At 33.2% G+C, this 21,045-nt stretch overlaps 1 non-coding gene across 1 annotated transcript; it reads left to right on the forward strand.

Annotated features, from left to right (window-relative positions):
- Positions 1 to 1,395: 1,395 nt before the first annotated feature.
- On the forward strand, positions 1,396 to 1,502 carry LOC143189361 (U6 spliceosomal RNA). Its single transcript, XR_013003820.1, has one exon. It is a non-coding gene; the product is annotated as a U6 spliceosomal RNA (small nuclear RNA).
- Positions 1,503 to 21,045: the final 19,543 nt, after the last annotated feature.

The raw sequence follows: 21,045 nt of genomic DNA on the forward strand, positions 1-21,045 counted from the left end.
TGAATACATGCATGATGGCTTTTGTATAATAAGTTCATTCTGACTGCATTTTGTAAAGTTAAATGGCGCAACACTGGGAAGAAATGGGATAGCACTGAAGCTGTCAAATAATCGGTTGGTTGGTTGTTATTATAATTATAGTTAATGTTTTGCCACTTAAGCCACACACAAGGACAATACCTGAACAAAATTCCTTTTGATTCTCAGAATTTGATATTTAATACCTCCTTGGTCGAGTTCTGAAGTCTCAAGAGGAATCACCTTTCTTGCAATGATCTAGTATTGTTGAAGTCCAAATGTGATTTGTAGTGATAATATCATATAAAAATTCTATTAATAATTTTTAAAGTTGCATTAGAATGTTCCTCAAAGAATTATTATTGATTGTGTTACCCATTGTTACAATAAAATATATCCATTGTATTGTATATTTGAATGATATTAATTTTTCAACAAATTCATTTATGAGAAAATTCATTCATATACATGTCGAGACAAACATATGTTGCATAAATAATGTTGGATTTCTTTATATGCTCGTCAAACGTCTTGAATAGATGTTCTCGCCAATACTACTTTTCATAGGGAATATATATTGTTAATTATTTCTTGGATGCTGAATTTTCGTACTAAAAACTCACACTAGTCAAACGAATTTTGGAACGATAGGTTTTTAATTTCTTATATTAAGGTTAGGCTAAGATTTTTTACAGATTGTCTAAATAATATAAGGTAAAACAGATTATTTCTCAGAGGAATAAACTATACTTTTGTTTCAATATATCGCCTTTAAATTTCAATTCGTATCGCCGTTAATTCAATCTAGTAAAGTTAACTGACCCATTAGTGTTGTGAGCGAAGTTGATTGATTCATTTCGATATTAAAGTGTTTTCTTTTCGAAAATATTTGATGCCAATTCGATTTCCAATTGATGTTTCGGCTTCTTCGTACACACAAGAGTGTGATTACAAAAAAATCATCAGTCATTTCAGTAAAATGAATAATTTCTATATTACCTCAATATTTTCCAAAACGATAATAATTGCACATAAAGAAACCTAAAAATTAATTCTATTTTTAATTAATAACTTGAATCGATATTATCTACTTAAAAATTATAATAAATAATAAGTAGATTTTAGCAGTCTGAATAAATTTAATAAAACTTACAATAAAATTGAAGAACTTAATTAATTATTGATCGAATCACTGATCATCTTGAATTAATTGAAAAAATTCAAGTTATATAATCAATAATCTTAAATAAATCTGTATATATTTTAATTAGAGCTATATAGAGGGAAAACCAATAGATGGCGCATTAGGGTAATAAAGCTAACCCCTTTAGCACGATCAAGACTAGGTACATAAGGCTGTCATAAAACACACATACTGTACTCGCTTCGGCGGTACATATACTAAAATTGGAACGATACAGAGAAGATTAGCATGGCCCCTGCGCAAGGATGACACGCAAAATCGTGAAGCGTTCCACATTTTTTTGTGAATATAATCAGCAACTTTTTTATTTCTGTTTCGTTCTCTCGAAATTAACTCGAACTATTATGAATTGTAAATTTAATTATAAGCTCAAAAATTTATTCTAATTTTAAAATATTATTTTATTAAACAAATACGACAGAATCTGGATAACATAAATATACAATAATGAAAGAATTGCGTTAAAATAAATAGGAATTTCATACATTAAAATATTCCGCATTTTTAGTTCTATTTTTAAAAATTTTTTGTATATATATATTTTAAAGTATCCTTTTACTAACTATCGATTTATCTGAACTGGACTGGTTTAACTCATTTACCTAACTGGTTTAACGTGGGCTCCGAACCACGGTCCTCAGCACTAAAGCCTACCGACTGGCGAGTGACCAACTTTAGAAATCATCCCAGAAGACATCCGGGCTCTTACCCAGCCTGCTTACTGGCGTGACTGGGATCATTTTCCTTATCGGATTTTACACTCTTGCCTAGAACATTAACTAATTTTAAACAATCACAAACATAAATTTACGACCATGCCCGAGCAGGATTCGAACCCGCGGCTATCGCAACAGTAGGACTATCCCATCGCCTTTACCACTGCCCCATCAAGCCGGATTTTTGTTCAATTTGAATTAAATGTTTTGATTTTAGAGGACAACATATTTAATTTTGACGTTTAAATGTATTTTTGACTATACAATTAAGAGTTATAGTAAAATATTAATAGTAGTTTTGTTCTCTATTTTTATGAATAATTAAAGACATATTGTATGCTAATAGAAATTCTATGATGATGAACCTAGTTCAACAAGAGTTTATAAAAGCTAAATCAACGTGTGGTCATTGGATGTTTTAAGTAGCATAATCGTGATTAATCATAATTTAATGGTTCTGATTACACGTTACAATCTGCTGCATAGATATAATTTATTTGCATAACATATGCCCAAAGAAATGAACAAAAGCTCTAGAAGGACTTCAATGTAGATGTTCTCTAACTCTTAAATAATGATGCGGCAGTTATAAGATTAAAGAAAGTAAAACCATTTGATATAGTTAGGTTATGTTATAAGTAAAACTCACTGAAGACTAAAAAAAGTGATCAAGTTGATTTGCCATTTAGTCAATGGCAACTAAATTAAATGATCAAAATCAACAAATGAAATCTATCATAAATAGGAGAATCAGGTCAAACTCGACCTAGAAATTGAAATAGTCACGAAAGCTATCCCAAGATTTGCGATTTCTGTAAAAAAACTGAAAGACCATGTCAATATAGAGGCCTCCAGATATCTAAATGTGCATTATGTCATTAGACGTCACAAATGGAAAAACCATTCTGATCTTATTAAATGCCTTAATACTATGTAATTAGGTTGAAAATATCTTAGCTGTATTTATTGACTAGTACGTTAGGACAGAGAAAAACTAATCATTAGTTGTACACTAGTTTTAATACATATATTTAAAAAAAATGTATTAACATTTACATATAAGACAGATGCATTACCAAGAACCGAAAAACGACACTGAATTTTACTGGTAAATTCACAAAAGGGTTTCCGATCCTTTGGACTTCATCTATCGTGAACCTGACTGACAAAAACTCGCTACTTGTTATCAGTCTTCCACCTGTTTTCACGGTAATTACGGATTCGATTCTGCATCGGTCCAGTTCCCTGGCTCATTGTTCGACGACGTCCCAAGAAAAGATAGCAACAAAGACCGTCATGATTTCGAACAATAGAGGTAGTGTTTTTGAAGGTAACGCCGAACTTTTGGCCTTTTGTGACCGTGCGGGCGATTCGATTTGCTCGAACGAAATTGAAAATGATTTTCTGGCCTATAGTGGCACCTTTTAGGTCAGTTTTAACGCGGTTAGTTGGTTGAAAATCGATGAATAGCCGATGCACAGAAAGAAAAACGATTCTATTGCCCTGAAATCCGTGTAAAATTGTAGGCTGAACATGAAAAATTAACCATTGGTATAAGTCATTTTGTAAAAGATTACTTAATAGAGTCTTTCGCATTTATCTCTAATCAGTTATCTAATCACTAGATTTTGAGATTGTCAACAAATAATCTTAACATTCCAAAATAAATCCGTGTTTATTGACAGATAAAAAATCAGAGCCCTATCATAAAATCAACTTTTTATCGAAAACAAATTTTCTTTTAATTATTACTTTTAATGGTTTAACAATATACTCAGTATAAAGCTAAATAAGCATTTCTTATGATTATAATATATAATATATACATGGCATGTAGAAGATCACTTAATTAAGTGATCTCTTAAATAAAAACTACAAGATCATGTCTTAATTAGTTAGTCTTATTTTAATTGTTATTTTCAAGTCTATATATATCCTATATGCTCCGTATTATGTCCGAAATGAAGTTATACAACGCGATATCCCTCTAGAAACTATAACGCGTGCAATTCAAAATGTCTGTGTTAACACTTTACAAGAGTGTTAAGTTAGTGCGTAGACTAAAAGGTTTCTTAAAGTCATCCGATCTTCAGGGATGCAGCTTAACCTAAAAAAACCAACAAATATACTCGACGATCTTCTTTCTCGATAAAAGGGAATTTCGCGTATTGACAAAATATTGCTTTTTGATGGAAAAAAATACAGTTGAAGAAAAAACTGGGCTTGATGCCGAGTTTCCGAACACTGCTCCAGGAAAATTCACCATCAAGGATTGGTATGCTAAGTTTAGGCGTGGTAAAATGAGCATCGACGACGGTGAACGCAGTGGACGCCCAAAAGACGTTGTTGACGACGAAAATAATTAAAAAAATCACAAAATGATTTCGAAGGAACATAAATTGAAACTGAATGAAATAGCAGACACTATAAAGATATCAGCTGAACGTATACATCATATCATTCGCGAATATTTGGGTATGAGAAAGTTCTATGAAAAGTGGGTGCCGCGCGAGCTTACATTTGATCAAAAACAACGACGAGTTGATGATTCGGAGCAGTGTTTGAAGATGATCAAGCGTAATAAACCCGTTTTTGCATCGATATATGACAATGGATGAAACATGGCTCTATCGTTTCACTCCGAAGTCCAATTTACAGTCATCCGAGTGGACTGCACACGATAAACCCGCTTCAAAGCGTGGAAGAACGCATCAGTCGGCTGGAAAGGTTATGGCGTCTGTATTTTGGGATATGCATAAAATAATTTTCATTGACTACCTTGAAAAAGTAAGGACCATCAACAGCGACTATTACATAGGGTTATGGGACCGTTTCAAGGACGAAAACGCCGAAAAAGGGCCGCATTTGAAAAAAAGGAAAATGCTGCCTTACTAAAACAATGCACCATGTCGAGACTCCAGGAATTGGGCTTCGAATTGCTTCCTCATCAACCGTATTCTCCAGATCTGGTCCCTAGCGACTATTTCCTGTTTTCATATCTAAAAAGAATGCTCGCTGGGAAGAAATGTTCGTCGAATGAAGAGGTGATCGCCGAAACTGAGGCCTATTTTGAAGCAAAGGACAAATGGTACTACAAAAATGGTATCGAAAAGTTGTAGGGTCGCTATGATCGGTGTATCAGCCTTTAAGTGAATTACGTTGAATAAAAAAAAATTTTGTCAAAAAATGTGTGTTACTATGGTAGGCCGGGGACTTTCCAATTGATCCGTTAATTCCGTTAGTTTCTGTTAACAGTCACCACGTGCTCACCCGCAATAATCATATATATAAAACACTAGAAAAAATACTTGTTGTCCACCGGACAGATTGTTGAACCACTTAAAAGAATAATTAAAAATAATTAATCTATGATTATTTGAAAGAAAATAACAACAACAAAAATAACAAGTTATAATGAAGCGAAATATTATAATAACGTTTTAAAAATTTCTATTAACAATAGATTAAATAAAACAAATGACAAATGGCGAAGTGCAAGAAAATAACAACACAAATCCGAAAAGTAAGGATTATTGAGACTCTAATTGAACATATGGCGAATACGAAACGAGTCTTACAGTGAGGATTGGAAGATTAATTTGAATTTATTGAATCAATTTGAAAATCAAAAAATAAAATTCAACCTTTTCATCGCCTGCTGCCATAAATTCGCCGGCGACTATTGGACCGGCCAATTTTTCCGCAGCGTCGCGCGTGTCGTAAATCAAACGGAGCCGTAGACCGTTTGCATCTGTTTTACCAGACGCAATTACGCCGACCATAATGGAGACAATATTTCAGCGAAATGTACTGCCGCGGTATAATAACAGTGTTTCGAATCGGAGGAGGCCGTGATCGCGGAGATGAATCGCCGGCCCGCGGCGTCGGGCGCCCTCTCGTGCTCCAACATTAACTAACATTTCAATAATGCGAAGATCTTCACAATCGGATTCAGTGGCTATGAGTAATTAATCGAACGAACAGTGGCGTGCCTTGTATTTACTAGGAGAGGACAGGAAAAGAGACAGTAACATTTTTGGAGTTATACTGCAAACAACTGGTCGATTATATATTAATATCTGATCTAGAGGCATGTTGTTTAGATAAATTTTCAAGTAAAATAAAAAGTAAACGATGTATTAACTATCCATTTTTTACTAGATGTTTATTAATGCCTAAAAAGAGTTACGTGTGTTTAGAACTTAGAGTTTCAAAAATTGGTGACTTCCTCCGGACTTTCCTCCGAGTTCCGTCTCTCCCACACCCAAGAAAACCACTGACTGGAGACTGTTTCAACACGAGCTTCAGCGAACTGGACCGTCTCAAGTATAAATTCTCCAGACGATCTAGAAGAAGCAGTCTCAAAGCTCACTATGGATATCCAAACAGCCGCGGACAGAGCTACAAAACATGCAGCTCTGAATATTTTCAACTTAACCTACCAATCGAACTAAAAGAACTAATCAGGTACAAGAACCAATTAACGAGAAGAACTTGTGCCACAACTGAGGATAAACGCGTGGCACAGTGCGCAATGGGAGAAGTCAGGAACACGGCAAAAGCCTGGAATGAGAGGAAATGGGAATCATTTCTTCAAGATCTAAGCAATCCCACTCCTCTATCCAACGCAATCCAAACTCTAAAGGCCGATTTCTCCGCAGACATCGCCCTTACAAATCTGGAAAAAGCTTAGATTTTTGCTGAATCTTTCGAGAATCTAATTAAATGCAATCCATCTCTTGGCCCACCTCAACAGATGTTATCCATCATCAACAACACTATCCCCCCAGCATAGTCTGTCCGAGAGACCTTCAGCTCTCAATAAAACGTCCGTCTTCAGAAAAAGCTCCAGACCCAGATGGCATCATAGTAAACCATCTGAAAAGCCTCACCAGCAAGCAAATTTCAGAGCTTGCCAACATCATCAACTCCATCTTGAGGTTAAAGCATTTCCCAAAGAATTGTAAACATACACTTGTCGCTGTCATTCCAGAAAAGAAAGACAAATCCAATCCATCTCACTATAGGCCCATCAGTCTGATCAGTTCCCTTTCCAAACTTATCGAAAAAGCGATATTACACTTTAAACAGCTTCACAAACGCACACTACATAATCCCGAACAAATACTTCGGTTTCCGTGCCAAACACTGAAGCTTTCATCAAGCTGCCCGCGTCGCAGCAACCATCCATCAAGCACTAAGAAAAGGTCGCATAGCTGGAGCTATGTTTCTAGATGTTTCTAAAGCTTTCGATAATTTTCGATGGCACAACGGTCTAGTGTACAAGGCAAACAGCGATTATCTTATAAACCGATGGATTGCACAAATCTTATCAACGCAAACGCCATTCGGTCTAAATTGGCTGGTTTCTTCGTAATCTCTTTAAATTTTTGTTTGTAACATTTTCATAAATTATATTCCAACAATTCACAGTAAGCTTAATTCTCGGCAGTTTTTACAATCTCCAACGAGAACTATCAGTTCGTACCAATTTCTATAATACAAATAAAGAGGTAAATATTAATATAACTGTATATAGGATCTTCAGAATAACATATTAAGAAATATTACATAACACTAATACAAATAACCGAATGCTTTAAAGTTGCTCGATTATGCTTTAAAAAACCTGACAAACCATCAGAACAAGTTGCATCTTACAAGCATATTTCACTGCTGCCTGCAATATCAAAATTATTTGAGAAACTGCTATAAAACGTATTAAAGATTTATAATTAAATTAATCCAACGCACCCAAAGAAAAGTTCTACGATTAATTGCTAGCGTTGGAAACTATCGAGTGAAAACAGTCGAAACAGTCGATAGTCGCAAAACTAGCGACTGAAAATAGTAATTACTATTTACAGTCAAATGCATGGTTCGACTCCTTTTTTAAATTCGTGATGTCAGAGAAGGATGTAGGAATCCTTTCCTGTATATATTATAAGAGAGGAAAGGACGGAAATAATTGCTTGGGGCTGTTAATTTTATATGTGGTTATATTTTCCAATGGTAGTATAAGCGAGACGGAGATGCATAAATTCGTTCACGAACTAACTTCAAAAAAGAAAAAGAAAAAAATAATTACTGAATAGTATTATAATAATAATACATAACATGCAATTTATAATTTAATATTAAACGAAGTAGAATTACTTTTATATTTGAATGTTCTATGGATCTGTAAAAAGAAATGGAATTTTTATGGAATAATATCCAATAAATATTTTATTGTATTTCAATGTGTTAACTGATTTTTCAAACAATATACTATAATAAACATAGACAATACAATAGAACTTAAACAAAATCTAAAAACTAAAGATGTTTTATGTACAGTAACCAAAAATACTATATATAAATTAAAAATATACCTAATCATTGAAAAAAAAATTAATCCATGACATAATTAAAAATGATATGGATGAAATGATGTAAATGCTTTATTTATTATTGAAAGGATATATTTTTTAACAAAAATCGAGAGAGTAATGGAAATATTACCCATTATCGCCATAATTACTTTAAAAATCTTGAAAAATATTATACCAAAATGCTATAACGTTAATATACAATATATTGTTATTTACAAGCAAACTACCAAAAAATCATAAAACTACATATATTACATATAAATATATGTAGCATTAATTGGGTACATTTTTGTCAAGGTCGCGGTTAGGACGACCGAGCCAGATCGTTAAAAATCACTGGAATGCAATTAGTAGAACCAAAAGTAGTAACTAAAAGTACGACTGAAACAGTCGATAGTAAATAGTAACAAAATCAGTCGGACCGAAAATAACAACTGAAACAGTCACTGGTAAAAAGTAGTAAAATCAGTCGAACCAAAAATAGCAACTGGAACAGTCGATAGTAAAACGTAGTCAATTACAGTCGAAAGTCAATTTCAGTCGATAGTTCCCATCACTATTAATTACCAATACTTATCGCAATGTAAACAACGAAGAGCTGGGAATTTTAATTTGGGATATACATCCTAATGTATTAATCCCGTACTCGCTTTGCTTGTGTAATCAGAACAGCAAGTATACATTATTATTAGCAAGTATATCAGAACAGTAGTCATAAATTAATTTGTAACTTAAGGTTGTACTAAGCATGTATAATATGAGATATAGTTAATTCAAAAAAAGAAAAAATATATACATATAAAAGAAGAAGACAGAATAAATCTTATGTATTAAAATATCAACAAATGTCTATGATTCTATCAGTATGAGAATGTTGCAGCAATTCGTCTCAACAATACATACACATCTGTCCGTCTGTTAAACATTAATTGACATATATGAAGAATTTTGTTTGAATGTATTTGTATTGATGCCATAGCAGAATAAAACTTATTTGAACCGTTTGTAGTGTACTGTTTATTTAGCTGTCGGACATTACAAAACGTTTTCTGTGCCGCATAGTAGTACGTACCATTTTCGGTTCTCTATTAATAGATGAACGCTGATAAAGTTAAAGATAAGATGCTACGGGATCGCAGATTAAGATCTACATCAGCAGATGCACACCGTGATAATGAAAGGCCAGATCGTAGATTAGAAAACCGACCTTTGAAGGGATGAAGATCTGAGATCCCGATAACGATCTTTCCTATGAACAACGGGATATCGTAAGAGGGTTTCTTTCAAGATCTCGCTCAAATGAATCGAGGTGTGGCCGATATAGAATCTCTCTGACACAATCTTCGTTAAAGATGCTGTTATCTTAATTTAATTTCCGAGATAAAACTCTCAGTTACAAGTTTTTTTTTACTCAGTTTTTAAGTTTAGGGATAATTGACAGAAAAGTATAAATTAGAAATCTATAACATATGGTATATAAATTATGAATAAATTATTTTTACTGCCAATTTATTAACAATAGCAACATAAATATCTAATATAGTTTTACATAACAAAATTATAATATAAAATAATTAATTAAATATATAAATATGGTCGCAATCTTTTTAAAGCACAAATAAAAGATGTTGACTTATTCATGCAATAACAAATAAAACCAGTGTTATACTTAACCCCTTATTTCAATCTCTTTATGTACAAATTTTCTTCTTCTCGTGAATTATAAATAAGAACTGATGTGAACTTATTCAGACAAACATTTAACAGAAATGAATAAATAGTTGCCCACGTAATGTTGACTGCATCAAAAAGAAAATGTTATATATATCATTATCAAGAGATTTTAAGACAAGTTGAATTGTTCTGTATTCATTTTCTAGTCTTGTTTATTTCATAACTGTTTTATTTTTTATATATTATTAATATCAATCAACCATAAAGCCATTATGGACTTTTGAGATACAAATATGGGATTGCTCTAAAACATTAAACGTAGTAATCTAACGCTGGGAAAACAAAATTATAGCAACGTTTATATCTACGTAAACAACACGATAACCTCAGAGTCAAATAGAACGGAGTTACGAAGTTATCCAAGATTTCGCATTAAAGTATGAAAGAATATTATAAATCACAGCAAAGTGGAAGTAATACAGCTACTGGACGACACACAGGAACTCAGAAGATTGAAGCGAAACAAACCACACGAACTTGTAGAGTGCATAAATGTTACTCTTATCTTTGGCTTAATTAGTTTTATGTTAATTTAGGAAATACATACGATATTGTGCCATAATTTACGTCAGATATATATACACAGATTTGTAAGGGCAGTATTAGCAACAAAAAACAACTCGATACTAGTACAAGATCGAACATTATATAATAAAATATCGCATTTAATGAATTACTAAACATCAACAAATATATTTTGACCACAATCATCTTACACCATAAAGCTCATCTTCAAATTGATGGCTTCACTAATAGTCGAAATTAAGATAATTGGTATTCAGAGAAACCATAATTGTCATAATTGTAATTGTCGAAACACAATGTCTCAGTGAACTGTTAGGGATTTTGGTCACTAGTTTTCCACATTACAAGATGATTATTTTTAGAGAATATATAATGGTAAAGCAAATGAAAAGTTGACGGTCTGACAATAAAAGACTTAGAATTCCAGTAATGATAAAAAGTAACTTTATTTCTCTACATACTACATACATATCCCTTGTTTTCAGCACATCAACATTTGACCAATATCAGTATTCCTTCCCATAAGTGCGAATCTGGAAGGTATCAAAAATATTAATCAACTTCTTCATTGAATGCGATGTTCAGAAAAATTTTCCTCAAGTTTGGATAGAGATGGTAAGTTGGATCTGAAGGCGTCAAATCATGAATCAGAATCACTTTTCTAATACTCAACACACCTTTGTTCGTTTGTGTGGCAAGTTTTTTTTCTAGCCATGTATCTTATGGCAAATTTTGATCTTGAGCTGGTCAGACTGGTCATCAGCAACGGATACCTTTTGCATAGCACTGAAGTGCGGTAAAAATGCAATAAAAATCTACATTATCTCCTTATTTTAAATATATCTATTCAGACTTACAACCAGTAATTTTAAATTTTAATTATAATCTAACAACAGCAATAGATACTTAAGTACAATTATAAATTAAATAAAACCAAAATTAAGACATTTCTAAATTAATTTAAGTTATAATTTACAGCTATATCCATCATTACCAATTTGAACAATTCTATTTCATATTACTATTTGCAACAAATCTACAAATACATATTGTTAATTTTCAATTTCTAACAATTTTCACTCAATACAATATTCTAAATGGCGCTGTTGAACACCCAAGAAATCTGTCACCACAGTCGACAGCTAAGTAAACATTGGCCTAGTACTAGGTACGACATCAATACCTCATTCCTACACATAACTGAGGGCAACAACACAATATAATTGTCAAATTGATACAAAAATTGAATAGAATAAAAGAAAATATGGTTTATAGTTTATTTTATCAAGTCATGCGAACAACATTTGGTACATCTATCAAAGGGTATCTATCATGTACAATAACCATTGACATTTATTTTATGTTTTTCAACATTACCGCATAGTACTGCATTACTGTACTGCATATTTTTTATTTCTTTGACATTTTATTTTTTTCGCAATATAACATTTCTTTGTCATGCACCATTACATCACATTTTCCAGATCTTTTCAATAAAAATATAGACCGATAAGATTCTAAAGTGCAGAAATCATGACAAGGAGAAAATCAATAGAAAAATAGCGAGGAATACAAGAAAAGATTTAGAATCATGCGAGATAAATAGTTTTTAAATATAGTCATAGCGTTTAGTTTTTTTTATTATTTAATTATTACATTGTTACTAGTCGTTCCCGACTAACCTAAAATTTGTCTTTATGATCACTTAATTCTAGGCATATAACCAAAAGGACCCATCGGCCCCATCTCAGTCTCTGGTGAAATAATGTTTATATATGTCACTGCTGTATTTTTTATTTTTTATTATATGCACCTTACTATACAACACTACACAAATCAGATGGTTTGAAGAAGAATGAAGACCGTTTAGACGAAGAACTTTACAAGCCGACATATTACTACATTGATCTGAATGACATGCAAATAAAATAATAATCCAAGAAAATTACATCGCTCTAGCAATCTTCCACAAAGCACCGCTTTCGAAAGCAGGCGAATATATCACCATCGTCGGACATTAATCTGGAAAATCGTGAAAAGAACCTCGCCGAACTCACAATACCCCCGAAACTTTCTGACCATTGCCCACCGATAATTACGAATTTACACCCTCAAATAAGTTTTAAATCGAGAGTATAACTGTTCGGGATAGGGCGAAATCGTTTCACCCGAATCACGGATCCGTGAATTCGCAATAGAAAAAAATCTCATACAATGACCGACGCGGTTGAATAGACCGTACCGGTATAAATCCGAAAATCCACCGAACTGAACCGTCTATTATTCCGTTAGCGAAAAATGCTACGTCGGCCACTCCCCCGAAGACTTGCACATTTGAGAATACCCTCGAATGTGTTATATTATATTATTATAAAGAAGTAATTTCTTTACGGCTAAATGGCCACGCCAAGAAAAAAGCCCCTAAATAAAACAGTCTAAATTGTACGAGATTGTATCTGGATGGTCTTACAATGGGGCCGAAGCCCGAGCCAAAAACCCCCTATTCAAGCGTTTTTCTAAAGACAGGCCAATGTTTGGTTAGCTGTCGGCCATATAACAGTTTTTCTGAGGTGTACAATGGTACCATTTCGGGATCTCGATCTCGGGTTGAATGCTGATAAGGCGGCAGATAAAGTTCCATCTTTCGATTCGATTAGAATCTACATCGGCAGATGGTGGGTCGCGATAGTGAAAGGCTAGTCGGAGATTAGAGGGCGAGCCTTTGAAGGGATCGCGATCTGAGACGCTGATAACGATTTGTTCGATGAACAATGGGATATTGTGCGGGGTTCTCTTTCAGGACCTCGATCTCGAGCACGATAGATGTCGCAGATAGAGTATCTGACTAACACAATCTTCGTTTAAGATGCTGCTATCTTAATTTAATTTCCGAGATAAGATTATCGGCTACTACCAGATACTATCGGCGTAACACGAGTTACTATGGCCATTTTTGAAAGTCATTCATAAAAAACGCAAATATTTATCTTGCAATTGATACCACGATGTCATTCAAATGTAAATAATAGTCAATGAACTAGGGGCGTGCAACTCCAATGGTAAGAAGTGGGGCATAATGTTGCTTAGTTTAATCATTTGCGGCGCAGACAACGTGAATTTAATTGGTTAGTTTAAAATAGTTATGTAGAAACCTGTAAGGAAAATACTTTGCTTTGATTGGTCTGCCATTTCGCCTGATTATTTTGTGACGTCACATTTATTCGATAATAGTATTTGAATAAAAATCCAAATGTAATTTTTAAAATTAATTTATTAAAATAAAGTCCTACACAAATATACATAAGTGTAAATAATATAAATATATATAATCAAAAAGCAACAAAAAAACAATTATGGACTCTATTCTAGGCAAAATTAAAATATTTATAATGCCTTCCTATATTTGTTTAGTGCCATCAATTTTATGGGATCTATTAGAGTTCTAACTTATCTTGATATATTGAAGGTAAACTGTAAATCATTCCCTCTTGATATTGCATTAACTTCATTAAACCAAAAATACAATCACACCTCATAATAAGTTTTAAAATTTGGTCTTGGAAATCACTATGGATTGGACAGTTGAAACACTAAAAATGTATGTTTTTTAAAGATATTTAGATTTTAGAGTATTTAATCTGTGGAACTACTTAATGTAGAATATAGACAAATATTGCATGTTGTCTCTTTTTCAAAAGTTTTGTTAAATAGCCTGAAATAAGACTAAAACATAAATTAGACTCTTGTTTTCGTCAGAGCAAAGTTCTCTGGAACTGAAAATATAGACTCAACTGGTGATTTAACAACCTCAAGTGGTAGTAGATCTCCCGTTAAAAAAGAATATAAGTTATCTAATATGTTCATCTTCTTCACAATGTTCTCTGGGAGAATGATGTGAAAAAATTGAAGTGTTGATGAGCCCTTTTAAAGATTACTCGAACATACTAGGTGAAAGATGCTGTTTCTACCTTCATGACCTCTAATAGATCCAACAAAATTCTTTAAGCAATCTTGGTTAATATTTGTTAAACAAATGTAGTTATTTGTAAATTTAGACATAATAGGTTTCTTTAAGGTAATAAATCCCCTAAAAGTAGCAATTAAATTTTTAATTGATGGCACCGTAACAAATATTTTCTTAACAAGGCAATCAAATTTAAATATACAATAGCTCTACTATAAAATTATTGAACACTGATTGTTCTAAAAAGTTAAAGTATTACACATATTTTAGGGATATTTTACAATTAAAACTAGTATTTATTACTACTAATTATCCGGTTATCTAAATTTTTACCTTTTTGTAAGACTTTCTCTTTATGTAGAGACATCACACTGACAGCATACGAACAACTTGGTAAGTTAATTGAATTTTATAACCATTAATATCTTCATAAGTAGGTTTTGATTTTCTGTAAACAAACAATATATAAACAGACATGTAGTAGATAGATAATTTTATATGTACCTGATAAAAACAATGTTGGATATGCATTTAACCTAATACCTGTTCCTGGAGGAAGGGTAATTCTAAATTTTTCACTAAAATGTCCGTGACAGACACCATGACGTTGATATATTTGCATTTTGGTTTATCCAGGTAACTTACTACTATTTACTTGATTAACCCATTTTTGGAAAGGAGCGAGATCATTCTTTGGGAATCGATGTCTAATTTCCGTAGTAGATTTTTACCCCGGTACACTACATCTTTTACTACACTGTCGCATTGTCATCAATTTTTATATTATCACTACATAATAGTTAATTTTTTTTTTTTTTTTTTTTTTTTTTTTTATAATTATATACATTGTTACTAGTCGTTGCCGACTAACCTACAATTTGTCCTTATAATAGCTTAAATCTAGGTATATATCTAATAGGACTCATCAGTCCTACATAGTCTCTAACATAATAATAATTGTTTTAACACTTTGAGTTTTTTCTAATGCACCTCACTGCACTACACTACAACACACTACACAAGTTCAAATGGTTTGGTCCTTTTGAGTCTGCGTCCGGTTTTGGTGTTGTCCAAGAGTTGTAATACTTCGAAATTAACATGAGAGTGAAGTCTCTCCTCATGTCTCTTTGCAATTCTTTTAATTTCTTGATTGACAGTCGGTATCTGAAGATCTCGATGTAAATAAATGGTCCGGTAATATCTGGGTGCACCTACGATGCTTCTTAGGACTTTGTTCTGGAAAACTTGTATTAGATTTATGTTGCTTTTTGCGGAACATCCCCATAATTGTATTCCGTATGTCCATATAGGTTTTAATATTTGTTTATATAGAAGTAATTTATTATGTATAGTTAATTGAGATTTTCTTCCAATTAGCCAATACATTTTTCTATATTTTAACTCAAGTTCTTTTCTTTTCTTTTTGACATGTTCCTTCCACCGTAGTTTTGCATCAAGTGTCATTCCGAGATACTTAGCATTATTGCTGTATGGTATGACAGTGTGGTTTATGGTCAATGGTGTAAGCGCGGCCTGTTTATAGGTGAATTGAACATGCACAGATTTGTTTTGGTTAATTTGTATTTTCCAGATTTGGGTCCATTTATTTATAGCGTCAGTAGCCTGTTGTAGGTTTCGGGTTGCTTCTTCGCTATTGTTTCCGACAGCAAGAATAGCAGTATCATCAGCAAATGTAGCCATTGTAATGTTTTCGATTTGTGGTATATCACATGTATAAAGTAGGTACAGAATTGGCCCCAGTACACTTCCTTGTGGTACACCTGCTTTAGCTTCTTTTATTGTAGAGTAAGCTTCCTCTTGTTTCACTCTAAACATTCTGGCTGTGATGTAAGATTTTAATAGTTCGGTGTGTTGCTTCGGTAATATTTTCTGTAGCTTATGGACGAGGCCTTTGTGCCATACCTTGTCGAAAGCTTGTGCTACATCTAAGAATACAGCTGAGCATACTTTATTATCTTCATAGGCTTTTACAATAACATCTGTTATTCTATGCACTTGATCAATCGTTGAATGTTTGGTAATAAACCCAAACTGGTGTGTTGGTATTAGGTTTTTTCTCTCTATAATTGGTTTTAATCTTTTCAAGAGGAGCTTTTCAAATACCTTAGCTATCATCGGTAACAGTGAGATAGGTCGATAAGCTTTTATATCATTTGGTGATTTTCCAGGTTTTGGAACCATTATTATTTCAGCCATTTTCCAAACGTCTGGGACATATTTCAGTCGAAATGCTGCATTGATTAAGTTAGTGAGCTTTATAATACCCTTTCTTGGCAGATTGTGCAGCAATTGCCCTGTTATTAAATCATAGCCTGGTGATTTATTTGGCTTGATGTTAGTTTTAATAACGTTGGTGACTTCTTTCGGAGTTGTTAATTGAATTGTCGAATTTTCGCCGTCTATGTCCGGTAAAGTATGTTCAATTTCACTTTCGTTTGGTTTGAAAGTTTTCTCTAAATGGTCAGCGAATGCTTCTGCTTTCTCCAGGTTGCTGCGTGCCCAACTTCCATGCATGTTTCTTATCGGAGGACTATGTAGACAGGATCGTTTTAGGTATTTAGTGGCTTTCCAGAGCGAGTAGTCTGTGTTCTTGTCATCTGTTAAATTTCGTAGATAGTTATTTATGGAATTGTTTTTAATTTCCAAAATTTCCCTCTTCAACCTTTGTGTTATGTTGTTTAAGATATTCTTATTTTCAGGTGTTCTATTTTGCTGCCATTTTTTCCGTAGTTTTCGTTTTTCAGCTACCATTTCCTTGATTTCTTTCGGGTAATTTATTCCTTTGGTTGAAGTTTTAATTTCTGGAGTGTTATTCCAAGCAGCCTGTTGGATGTCTGCAACGAATTTTTCGGTTTCATAATTTAATTGGTCTTCTGTCTTAAGGGGAACATTTAGTTGAATTCGATTGTTTATTTCTTCAACAAATCCTTCCCAGTCTGTCCTCTTGTTGGTTAATGTTGGATTTTGTTGTTTTCTTATAATGTTTTCACTCAGCGTCAAAATCACAGGTGTGTGATCTGAACTTAAGTCAAAATTTTCTTCAACTTCCATGTAGTTAGTGGTTATGTTTCTAGCTATAAAGAAGTCTAACAGGTCTGGAGTTTTCTCTGGATCGGTAGGCCAATAAGTTGGTTTTCCTGTCGACATGTAACTGCACCCTAGCTCAGCAGCTGCTTTATGTAATTCATTACCTTTAGTTGTCGTCATTCTAGATCCCCATCTTGTATTTTTAGCATTGAAATCACCACCGATTATAAATTTTTCTCCTAGGTTGTTTAGAACATTCAAGTAATTTTCTTTTTTTTGGTTGTATCTTGGAGGGCTATATATGGAAGCTAATGTAACCCTGTATTTGCTAGATATAACAGTTACTGCCGTTACCTGATTTTCTGCTAAACTGAGTCCGGGTTCTTGATGATGGCATATATTATTTTTTATTATTATTGCACTTCCTCCTCTTGCTGTGTTAGCTGGATGAATGGTGTGGTAAAAGTAATAACCTCTAAATTTAATAAAGGATTCCTTTGTCAAATGGGTTTCAGATATTAAGCAAATATCTATTTTTTGCAATTCTAGGAATACTTGTAGGTCAGCGTGATGTTTCTGAATCCCATTAGCATTCCAAATTGCGATGCGGATGTCTTTACTTGCCATTTTTAGTTCTTGAGGCCACCGCCCTATTGTTTTCGAGTTTAAGTAATCTTTCAGAAAACGATTCAATAATCTTTTCCTGGTTGTCCAGCTTTGCTATAAGTTTCAATAGCAGTTCGTTGGTTGTAACGTCTTCTTTTTTTGTTTCTTTTTGAGCGGTTTGGTTTATGCTTTGAGCATAGGTCATTTCATCGTTGATTTCGTTGTACATTTTTGGTTGTTTATTTTGAGTCACTGTTTTTTGCTCTTTAGCCTGACTGATTTTATTTCTTCTCTCTTGGAATGTTTTCGCAACTACGCATCCTCTGTAGCTTGCTGGATGCGCTTCATTGCAATTCGCACATTTCGCTTTTGTTCCTTTGGGTTTTTTGCATTCTCCCGTGATGTGTTTTCCTGAGCATTTTACACACCTTGGTTCCCTTTTACAGAATTTTTGTGTGTGTCCATGTAATTGGCATCTCTTGCACTGTGGCACAAGATTTGCCTTTCTAAGAGGTTCTATTTTTACTTCGACTCCTAGAATTTGTTTAATTTCATAAATTGCTTTTATGTCCGTGTTATGTTGGAATGATAACATAAACAGTGGTAAAGGCTTCTTCTGGACAACTATTTCTCCATTGTTATTTTTATTTCGTTCTTTTTTCAGGATATTTGTGACGTCAGTACATTTAAGTCCATTTTTTATTAACTCTTCCACTATTTTAGTAGTTTTAGCTGTCGGTGGAAGCCCTCTTGCCATTACTTTAATGTCTCTGGTTTGCTTATCTTCATACGAGTGCCATTGTAATTTTAGGAATTCCAAGCACTCAGCAATTTTCGTAAAAGTTTTACGACATTCGGCGTTTAATTTGATTTGTCCATTGTTTAATGTTGTTGCTCTAAATAGTATATTATTTGTTTTCATTGTTTCATATAGCAAGTCAAAGTCTGTGACATTACTTACTATAATTGGAGGTGGTCTCGGCACTTTTATTTCTTTATTCAATTCTTGTGCTTTAATGGTTTTTGGTTGTTGTGGTGAAGCTTCAGGTGTGTAGTTTGCTTTTCGTTTCTTATTTCTTTTAACTGTTATCCAGCCTACTTCTTTTTGCAATTCTTCCTCGTCTGTTTCATAGTTTACAGGCAATTTGTTTTCAGTGCACTGGTTCACTACGGGAATGCCAGTTGGATTGTATGTGTTTTGGTTTTTTATTAGGAGTTGTAGTGCATCTAATTGTTTTTGCATATTTGTTAGTGCAATTTCCAGATTCCGTCGGGCTGTTTTTTCGTTAATATACGCATTATAGAGAGCTTGCTCATTTTGCGTTCTCTTATGGTTTTCTTGACAAAAGATTTGATTCTGTTGTGCCAGATAAGCTTCACCTGACGTTGAGGATTGTGTTTCCATCTCATTTAGTCTCTGGTTCTCTCTATTAATCATTTTTATTTAATGAATAGTTTAATTCACGTTTTTACAAAAATTTCAGTACCGGTATTTGTTTCAGAACCGTTATAACGCCGCATTTGTGGTACAGATGATGCACCTCCGACCCTTAACAGCCCCCAAAATTTTACCTTTGTTACTTTATTGCAGTGACCATCGTTTTAAACACATTTTCACTAAACATTTAACGCGCAGTTTTAACACTGTTATTGTCGTCACGGTTTTTACTTATTTTTTAAAATCGCATTTGTGGCACAGGTAGTACACTTTCAAATTTATTACACTGACCGTCGCTCCAAACACGTCTTTACTCTACGAAGGTCGAACGACAACTATAATAGTTAATGTAAAACATAAAATATGCACAACGTAAAACGAAGATTTTTTGATCTAAACAAAAACCAAAACTTTCAAACAACAAAAGTGAAAATGGACGCTCATAGAAAATGCTGATTTCACACAATTTGATCGACCAATCACGTTTCATGTTTTCACGTTTCAGCACCAGAAATTTAAACTAGCCAATCACAATTTACGATCGGAGCGCTACCGTTTATTGAACTAAACAAAACATTTCCCCAAGGTCTCCTATACCGTGAAATTTCTATTTTTTCTATCCAATGAACACACTTAACTGTCAATGAACGTCGTGTTACCTTTTTGCTAATCTTAATTCAGAATTTTACTAACGAAATAAAATACTACAATTTTATATAAAATCATTTATTAAGATAAGATATAACATTTTTTAAAATTATTTATTATTATCTATTACCTAGTAAATAAATATAAACTAGTTGATTTTTATATTTATTTGCTACGGTTTTATAATTACAAAGTAATTATTCTATGATAGATATTCTATTAAGATCTATGTCACTGTTTTTAATCTGCATTGAGCTTTAATAGTAACTTCACTGAACACTAGATTAAATGGTTTTACTCTCTTTAATCTTCTGATTAAGCCATCATCATTTACGAAATGGTGAACAGTCACTTCATCAGCATAACTTCAGGTTGTTAAGCGGATTGTCATTATGAATATTACATGGAGAATTGACAATACCTCGCAGTACCTTGTTTTGGAATTTTTGTATAATAGTTATATGGCTTTATCTGGTACAACCCCTCAGTTGAACACTATAAGTTCATAATAGATTCAAGATTTGTTGGTAAAGTAAAGGTTTATTATATACTCATTAGGCTAAAAACATAAATGCTTAGTTCTTCTGCTGATGAAGTCCAAGGGGGACTACCATAGAGCAGTGAACTATAACTTGTTTTTACAGTAGTTTGAAAAATTCAGCTTTTAAATAACTTGGAGTAATTATTTATCATCAAGGAGTGACTTAGAATACATAACTATTTCAAATTGTTACTCGGTAAATATAAATGAAATATTTAATTGCATTTTA

This window comes from Rhynchophorus ferrugineus, unplaced genomic scaffold, assembly GCF_030347505.1.
Source record: "Rhynchophorus ferrugineus isolate W39M unplaced genomic scaffold, kcgeb_rfMv2 rfM1, whole genome shotgun sequence".
NCBI lineage: Eukaryota > Metazoa > Arthropoda > Insecta > Coleoptera > Curculionidae > Rhynchophorus > Rhynchophorus ferrugineus.